The sequence below is a fragment of the Orycteropus afer genome, unplaced genomic scaffold (genome assembly GCF_000298275.1).
Source record: "Orycteropus afer afer isolate SDZICR_OR568_19922 unplaced genomic scaffold, OryAfe1.0 scaffold00135, whole genome shotgun sequence".
In the NCBI taxonomy this organism is placed as follows: Eukaryota; Metazoa; Chordata; class Mammalia; order Tubulidentata; family Orycteropodidae; genus Orycteropus; species Orycteropus afer.
Window position 1 is genome coordinate 2,238,193 of NW_006921722.1, and position 9,290 is coordinate 2,247,482.

At 39.5% G+C, this 9,290-nt stretch overlaps 1 protein-coding gene across 1 annotated transcript in view; it reads right to left on the reverse strand.

Annotated features, from left to right (window-relative positions):
• Positions 1 to 9,290, reverse strand: part of PACRG (parkin coregulated) — a 738,437-nt gene that overhangs the window by 332,902 nt on the left and 396,245 nt on the right. The gene's annotated exons all lie outside the window — the stretch shown is intronic.

Sequence of the window (9,290 nt, forward strand, 5' to 3'; positions counted from 1 at the left end):
ATTGCCCAACCTTCCTTCCTAGGAGTGACTGGTGGGAGCCAAAATACAGAACAGACAAGTCCAAAAGCACAATCAATTTGGCTAGAGCATAAGGTGCATGAAGGGAAACAGTGAGAAATAAAGTTGAAAAATATTCTGCAGCCAGAAAGTTATTGGGAATTGTTGAACATCATGCCAAAGAATGTGAAGTAGGTAGAAATGAGAGGGTGTCCTATCACTGAAAAATGAGACGTGCACTTGGTGACATTTGTCACCTTAAATCTTTTTGCATGAGAGCTAGGGTACATGGCTTGAGGCCAAAGAATGTAGCAGACACACTAGTTTGAGGTGTCAGAGGAGAGAGCTCTGCTCTGACAAAGCATGTAGAAAATTAGGGGGTAAGACTGTGGAAGGAAGGGACCAGAGAGGGAGTAAACTAAAAAATATGCAAGTAAACTCTGCCTTAGCTGTCTAAGAGTTATGCAAGAATGGAGGAGATAGGCCAGACTATGGGCAGAAGCCCAGAGAGGAAAGAACTCAGCTGGAATTTCAGATGCTACCCACTACAGGGAAGCCAAAGGTCAGAGTCTGCATCTAACAGATTAATGCCTGCCCAAACTAAAATGGATACTCTACAGAGGAACATAACAAAATCCAGAGTCTCTAATGTATGTATTTTATCAAAATTACCTGACATGCAGAGAAGCAAGAAAATGGGAATTACACTCAAGAGAAAAAGCAGTCAATAAAAACCAACACTGGGATGAGCAAGTTGTTAACAATGAACAGACAAGGACTTTAAAGCAGTGGTTACACACATGTTCCAGAATTTAAGAAAAATATACTCATAATGATAAAAAGATGGAGGAAACTCAGCAGAGAAATAGAAATTATAAATAGAACCAAATGGAAATCTTATTGATGAATAATACAATAACTGAAATGAAAAAAAAAAATTATTACATGGGCTTAACAGCAATCTGGAGATGGCTGAAGTAAGAAGCGGTGAACTTCAGGTAGAGCAACACAAAAGATCCAATCAATGGGAGAATACAGATTCATGAAAAATTAACAAAGTCTTAAAGGTATGGGAGATGATAACAAGAAGATCTAGTATATATGTAATTGGAGTCACAGAGAAAATGGGACAGAAAAATGTTTGAAGAAAAAACTTCCTAAATTTTGTGAAAAAAGAAACTCACCAAACTAATAAGGCCAATAAAGTCCAAACAGTGTTAAGTAGTAAGAAAACCAGCACTAGGCTCACATACCGGAGCTCTGGTAGTGTAGTGCCTAAGGCACTTGACTGCTAACCAGAAGGCTGGTGGGTCAAACCCACCAGCCACTCCTCAGAAGGAAGATTGGGCAATCTACTTCCATAGTGATACTGCCTCAGAAACCCAAGGAGGGGTTGCTATGAGTCGGGTCTGACTCAACGGCACATAACAACAACAGAGATACCGCCTCGGAAACCCAAAGAGGGGTCACTATGAGTCAGGCTGACTCGACGGCACATAACAACAGCAACAACAACAACAAAAACAGGCTCACACAGTTGTACTGCTGAAGCATAAAGAGAAAGAGACATTTTGAGGGAAAAAGTTGAGAAAAATGAGAAAGAAAAAAGCCATGTGAACACAGAACTAAACTGTATGAAAAGAAGCTGAAGAGAATGCCATGTGGAAGTCCATGTCTACAGAAAGGAATAAAAAGCCTGGGAAACAACTGATATGTGGGTATACTTCTATACTGATATCAAAATTGATATTGACATAGAAATATATTTTGTCTCTGAAGTTCCTTAAAATGTTATTGTTGCTGGTTGTTAGCTGCTATCGAATCAATCCTGGTTCACAGAGACTGCATGTGTACAGAGCAGGACTCTTATTTTGAAGCAGAAAATTGCTTCATACAGGTTTCCAGGCTCTGTCTTTTCAGAAGCAAATTGCTAAGCCTGCCTTCCAAGGCATCTCCGTGTGAGTGTGAACCCTTTCAACCAGTAGTTGAGGGCTGAACTGTTTGTGCCACCCAGGGACCTTCAAAGACTGTATGCATGCATGCATGTATATATATGTATATATACATACATATACACAGAGAGATGTGTGTATACATATCATATACATATAGAGATGTGTATGTACACATACATCTGTACATACACATCTCTCTATAAGTATATGTAACAGTAACAGATGTTATATGTTCCCAGTAAAAGATCTTCAACATAAATGAACCAAAACCCAAGCAACCAAGGGGAGAAACTCACAACTCTGCTCCATCATCGGAGATCTTTCACAGCAGCCAGACGTTAATGAGCCCACAGAGGGCGTCTGAATGACAGTGTCCACTGACATGACCCAATCAGCATTTATGGAACATGGTAAATAATGACTACAGACCCATACAAGGGCACACGGGGCATTTACCAAGATAGACACCAAACACCGAATCATAAAACAAGTCTAAATATGTGCCAAAAGACTCAGGCTTTTAAAGTCTGTTTTATAGTCACAAAGGAATTCAATTACAAGTCAAGAACAATAAGACATCCAGAAAATCACCATGTATTTTGGTATCAGACGACACGTTCTAAATCATGTATGGGCTCAAGAGGAAACCAAATGGTAGTTTAAAGATATTTTTGAATTAAATGGTAATAAAAAATACAGTGTATGGAAATGTGTGGAATACAGTTATTATAGGACTTACAGGGGAACACTTAGCTTTATATGACTTATTAGGAAAAAAAAAAAACACCTAAAAATCAATTATTTAACTTTAAGGGACTAGAAAAAGTAGAAGAAATTAAAACCAAAGTAAGTAGAAGGAAGGACACCATAAAGAGAACAATCAGTGAAATAGAACAAAAATAACAACAACAACAAATATATCAAAGCCAGAAGTAGTCTCTTTGAAAAGATGAATAAAATTAATATAACTGTATTAAGACTGATAAATGAGAAAATAAGAAATTTCAATATTAGGAAGAACAAGTATCACTAAAGACCACAGAAATCAAAAGGATGAAAACAGAAATTATTTTCAACTTTATTATGCCAATAAAGTAGACAATTATGGTAGTAAGATTGTGTGCCCACTTGGCTGGGCCTGGCTTTGAGTAGCTGGGCAGCTGGATGTAGTTATTTCCCATATTGAGAATGGTAATCAACTCCATCGTGGAATCTACTGTGAGCAGCTGAGTGGCTGTCTTAGGGATGTGGTCTGCTTCCTGTGTAGAAGCAGCTTTGAGGAAGGTCTCAAGGTCTTTGGCATATGAGGATCCTGCATTTGGCTGAGTCTTCATCTCAGTAACCTGCCATGTTGTCTGGTGATCCTGAAACTGTTTCTGGATTTGACCTAGTGGCCTGCCATGTTGCTTGATAATTTTGGGACTATTCCATTTCACTTGTTGACCTTGGGTTTGTCAGCTTCTACAGCTAACAGCTGTCTGAGTTAAGAGAAGCCTCCAGCTTCAGGGGGCTGGGAGCAAGAGGCAGAGCTGAAACCCATAGTCAAGGGGTTTCACTGAGCCCCTAGAGCTGTCACTTTGAACTTGGATTTCTAGCCTCCTAAACTGTAAGAGAATAAATCCTTGTTTGTTAAAAGCCACCTTCTTGTGTATTTTTCTGTTAGAGCAGCACTAGATAACCAAAACAACAACTTAGATGAAAAACAAAGTAAAATAGAAAATATAAACAGATCAGTAAAGACCAAAAAAATTTAAACTGTTACCAGAAGCTTCGCACAAAGAATGTCCTTGGCCCAGGGTGTTTCACTGGCCAATTCTATTATGTATTAAAATAAGCAATCTCCACGTCAAACAAATCCTTTCTGAGAATAAAGAGAGAAAGAACACTTTTGTTGTTGTCAGGTGCCTTCTGGTTGGTTCTGACTCACAGATACCCTATACACAACCAAATGAAACTCTCTCTGGTCCTGCGTCATCCACACAATGACTGCTACTTTTGAGCCCACTGTTACAGACACTGTGTGTATACCCATCTCGTTGAAAGCCTTCCTTTTTCACTGATCATCTGCTTTATTAAACACTCCAGATGTAGTTCTTCCAAAACAGATTTGCTCATTCTTCAGCAGTCCATAGTATATTTAATATTTATTATTATTTTTTTTTTTGCCACCAGCATATTCCAAATGAATCAGTTTGTCTTCAATCTTCCTTCTTCATTGTTAAGCTTTCACATGCACATGAGGTGACTGAAAATTCCATGGCTTGGCTTAGGTACACCTTAGTCTTTGAAGTGACATCTTTATTCTTCAACACTTTCAAGAGTCCTTTTGCAGCAAATTTGCCCAATACAACAGACGTCTGATTTCTTGACTGCTTTTTCCATGGGTGTTAACCGTGGATCCAAGCAAAAGGAAATCTTTGACAACTTCAGTCTTTTCTCCATTTATCATGTTGCTTATTGGTCCAGCTGTGAGAACTTCTGTTTTCTTTATGTTGAGGTGTAATCCGTACTGAAGACTGCAGTCTTTGATTTTCATCAGTAAGTGCTTTAAGTCCTCCTTGCTTTCAGCAAGAAAGTTGTGCCATCTGCATATTTCAGGTTGTTAATGAGTCTTCTAATCCTGATGCCACATTCTTCTTCATATAATCTTGCCTCTTAGATTATGTGTTCAGCATACAGTTTGAACAAGTATGATGAAAGGACACAACCTTGATGCAACCTTTCCTGATTTTAAACCATTCAGTACTCCATTGCTCTGTTTGAACCACTGCCTCTTGGTCTATGTACAGGTTCTTCATGAGCACAATTAAGTGTTCCAGAATTTCCATTCTTTGCAATATTATCCATAATTTGTTATGATCCACACAGTCCAACATTTTGGCACAGTCAGTAAAACACAGGTAAACATCTTTCTGGTATTCTCTTTCAGCCAAGAGCCATCTAACAGCACTGACATCCCTTATTCCATGTCTTCTTCTGAATCTGCCCTGCGTTTCTCACAGATCTCTGTCAATATACTGCTGTAATCATTTTTAAATTATCTTCAGCAAAATTTTACTTGTGTGTGACACTGTTTGATAATTTCTACATTTTGCTGGATCACCTTTTTTGGGGGGAATGGTCAGAAATATGGATCTCTTCCAGTGGGTTGGCCACATAGCTGTTTTCCAATTTTCTTGGCATAGATGAATGAGCGCTTCCAGCATTGCATCCATATGTTGAAACATGTCAACTGGTATTCCCTCAATTCCTGGAGCCTTGTTTTTAGCCAAGGCCTTCAATGCAGCTTGGATTTCTTTCTTTAATATCATCGGTTCTTGATCATATGTCATCTCCTGAAATGGCTGAACTTCAACCAATTTTTTTTTGTTGTTGTTGTTACAGTGACTCTCTGTATTCCTTCCATCTTCTTTTGTTCCATTCTGCCTCATTCAATATTTTTCTCACAGAATCCTTCAAAGTTGTAACCCAAGGCTTAAAGTTCTTTCAGGTTGAGAAATGCCAAGTATGTCCTTCAGTTTTGATTTTTTAACTCTAGGTCTTTGCACATTTCATTATAATACTTTACTTTGTCTTCTCAAGCCTCCTTTTAAATCTTCTGTTTAGCTCTTTTGTTTCATCATTTCTTCTATTTGCTTTAGCTATTCCATGTTCAAGGGCAAGTTTCAGACTCTTTTATGACATCCATTTTGGCCTTTTTTTCTTTCCTGTCTTTTTAATGACCCTTTCCTTTCTCATTTATGATGTCCTTCATTTCATACTATAACTCATCTGGTCTTTGGTCACTGGTGTTCATTGCATTCTTGAGATAGTCTCTAAATTCAGGTGGGATATGCTCGAGGTCATATTTTGGTTCTCGTGGACTTGTTTTTGGAGCTCTGGTGGCATAGAGTGACTATGGCATTTGACTGCTAACTAGAAGGCTGGCGATTCAATCCCACCAGTCACTCCTCTGAAGGAAGATTGGGTAAGCTATTTCCATAGACATACTGCCTTGGAAACCCAAGGAGGATCGCTATGAGTCGGATCAACTCGACTCGAGAGCAGTGAGTTTGGTTTGGTTTTGGACTTGTTTTAATTTTCTTCAGCTTTACGTTGAACTTGCCTATGAACAGCTGATGGTCTGTTCCACAGTTGGCCCCTGGACTTTTTCTGACTGATGATATTGTGCTTCTCTACTGTTTATTTCCACAGATACAGTCAATTTGAATTCATGTATTCCATCTGGTGAGGTCCACATGTATAGCTGCCATTTATGGTGTTGAAAAAAGTAATTTGCAATGGATAAGCTGTTCGTGTTGCAGAATTCTATCATGAGATCTCTGGCATCATTTCTATCACCAGTGTTGTATTTTCCAACTAGAGATCCTTCATTTCCAACTTTTGCATTCTAATCACCAGTGGTTATTGATGCAACTTGCATGCATACTTGATCAATTTCAGGCTGCAGAAATTGGTAAAAATGTTCAATTTCTACATCTTTGGTTTTAGTGGTTGGTGTGCAAATTTGAATAATGGTTGTACTAACTGGTCTTCCTTGTAGGCATAGGAGTGTCATCCTATCACTGACAGTGCTGTACTTAAGGACAGATCTTGAAATGTTCTTTTTGATGATGAATGTGATACCATTCCTCTTCAATGGGTTATGCCTGTCCAATTTACATGACCATATGCCTGTCCAATTTACAATGGCCAGTACCAGTTCATTTCAGCTCACTAATGCCTAGGGTTATCAATTTTTATACATCCCATTTCATTTTTTACAACTTCTCAAGTTTCCTAGATTCATACTTTGGATATTCCATGTTCTGATTTTTTTTTAAAGCTTTTTATTTTGATTTGGGTAAAGTTTACAGAGCAAATTGGTTTTGTATTCAAGCCACATTCCAATGGTTAACAGATGTTTGCAGTCATCTTGAAAGCTTTACCCCATCTATGTCATTAAGGTCATGGAGTCATAAGATTTCCAGTGGTCAGTTTCTTCAGAAGTAAACTGCCACATCCTTCTTCCCAATCTGTTTCAGTTGGGAAGCTCTGCTGAAACCCTTTCCCATGGGACACACCCGCAGGTGACCATGCTGGTATTCAAATACCAGGGGCACTATGTCCAGGATTGCTGCAACATGTATCTCACCACAGTATCTCAAAGTGACAGATTAGTGGTAGTTTTTAGCAGTATGTGTCCTAACTTCCAACCATATGGAAATGTCTCAGTTACTAAAAAATTGGATTTGTAGTACAAATACATCTGGGCTAGACAGCATGCTTTTTATGATTTCCACCAAAGACCCCTTAAGTTTTCTGATAGGAGGAAGGAGGCAGGTCACAAGCAAATGACTGGAAATTCAAATGGCATCAAGGTTTTCAAAGCAACATAAGAACTTAGAGGCGATAGACACATAACCTCAAAATTCTGAACCAAAATGATTTTCAGCTTACTGAAACAAAATCAAGTGTGATGGTAAAATTTTCAGTTATGCAGGGGCGAAAAAAATATCTCATAATGGAAGATGTTCACTATAAAAATCATCAGAGAAACACAAACAATTACAGAAAAAGAAGGTCAACAGAAAAGAGGAGTAACAGGAAGTGTCAGGCCCAGACAACACTTAGTGTGATGGGAACAAAAGGATAGAGGATGGAAGACGAGTATCTCCAGGAAAAGGAATGGAATTGATGAGTTTCCTGATACTCTGAACATCTGGAAAATAATCCTCATTTGACATATTCTGAAGATATTTGGGAAAATAATTTTAAATATATGAAAACCAGAAGGGAAATTACCAATGCTACAAAAACGACTTGCTGAGGCACAGCAACACAATCGCTCTGTTGTGGAGCAATAGAGGAAGGAGGGGCGGGAACAGGGGGAATTTATGGCTAATGGCCTCCATGAACAACTGCCTCCTTTTCCATGAGACCAGAAGAACCGTATGGTGCCCGGCTGCCATTACTGAACATGTTGATGACAGATTCTATAGAAAAATCCTGGCCAAAAAAGGGAAAATGTAGAAGATAATTTTGAATTCTCATGGACTCCAGACTTTCTGGAGCTATGAAGGCTAGATAAACCCCTAAAACTACTGCCCTGAGATAATCTCTAAACCTTAAAGTAAAATTATCCTCTCCAATCTTCTTCAGACTAAATAATAGTTTAGTTTAACTAGTAAAACATGCCTGCCTTGAGCATCATGCTCTTTACTATTTTTGTAGGATCAAATTGACTGCAGTGATTGGAAACTTAGGGGCAGTGGGTTTTTGCTAATGGGGGAGGAACAATTTAGAAAAGGAAGGTGAGAATGGTTGTGCAAATTGAAGGATGTCATAAATATCACTGAATTGTACACATAGAAACTCCAGAGTTGCCATATGTTTTGCTGTGCATATTCTCAACAAAAAAGAAGAAAATTAAACAAAAAAAATGTATAAGACATGTCGCCATAGTAGACAGTGACTTGCTGTGAACAATATTTATACGATCACAATAGTATAAAAATGGACTGATTTAACCAGATTTGTGAAATGATTATACTAAAAGGATGGAAGGGGAGGGGAGGTCTATCCACAGGGCTGGAGGGGGCAGGAAGTAGATTCAGCCCTAGTCACTGGGATGGTGTGTTGGCTGGAGTGGAGAATGCAGCTCTCTAGTTGTGACTCACTGGCCTGTGCCTGGTGCTCTTCTGGGCTCACACAGCCATTTATCCAGCTCCTGCCCAGATTCAATCAAAGGGAAGGCCACCCTGAGTCTAGCTTCTCCAACTGCCCCAACAAAGGCTTTTTCCTTCACGTGAGCCCTTAGCCCAAACCCAAGTGCTTTCTAGGGGTGAACCGTCCCATCCCCTTTCTCTGTCCCTCCTCACAGCTGCCTGTGCCACTGGAAGGCTGACCCACTTCCCTGCACCTTCCTCTCCCAGCTGCAGGGTATGCTGTGCTCACCTTGAGTGCTTCCAGATCTGGCTACACTGTTTCTTTATCGCCGTGTGCATTCTGTGAAGTTGTTTCTCCTCTTCTGTGTATCTGTGTATGACGATTCTGTGAGTCAAAATGGCCACGCTTGCACAAGTCCCAGCTTCTTCTCTCTCCCCAGTCACTGTCCTCTCTCCAACTTCCCTTCCAATCAGCATTCAATCTAATTCTTTATTGTCTCATTTGATGCTCAGAGTTCCAGCAGCATTATCTGTATCTGTTCACTAGATTCCTCTAGGTCTGTGCTGTAGAGGGATTGCGCGGAGCTTGTTAGTAGGACTCTGTCTTGTCTCAACCTCCTCTCATGCAGTTCTGAAACTCTTACACATCAGCCGGTCAGACTTGACCCTGGGTTTAGTGGCTGCACATGCT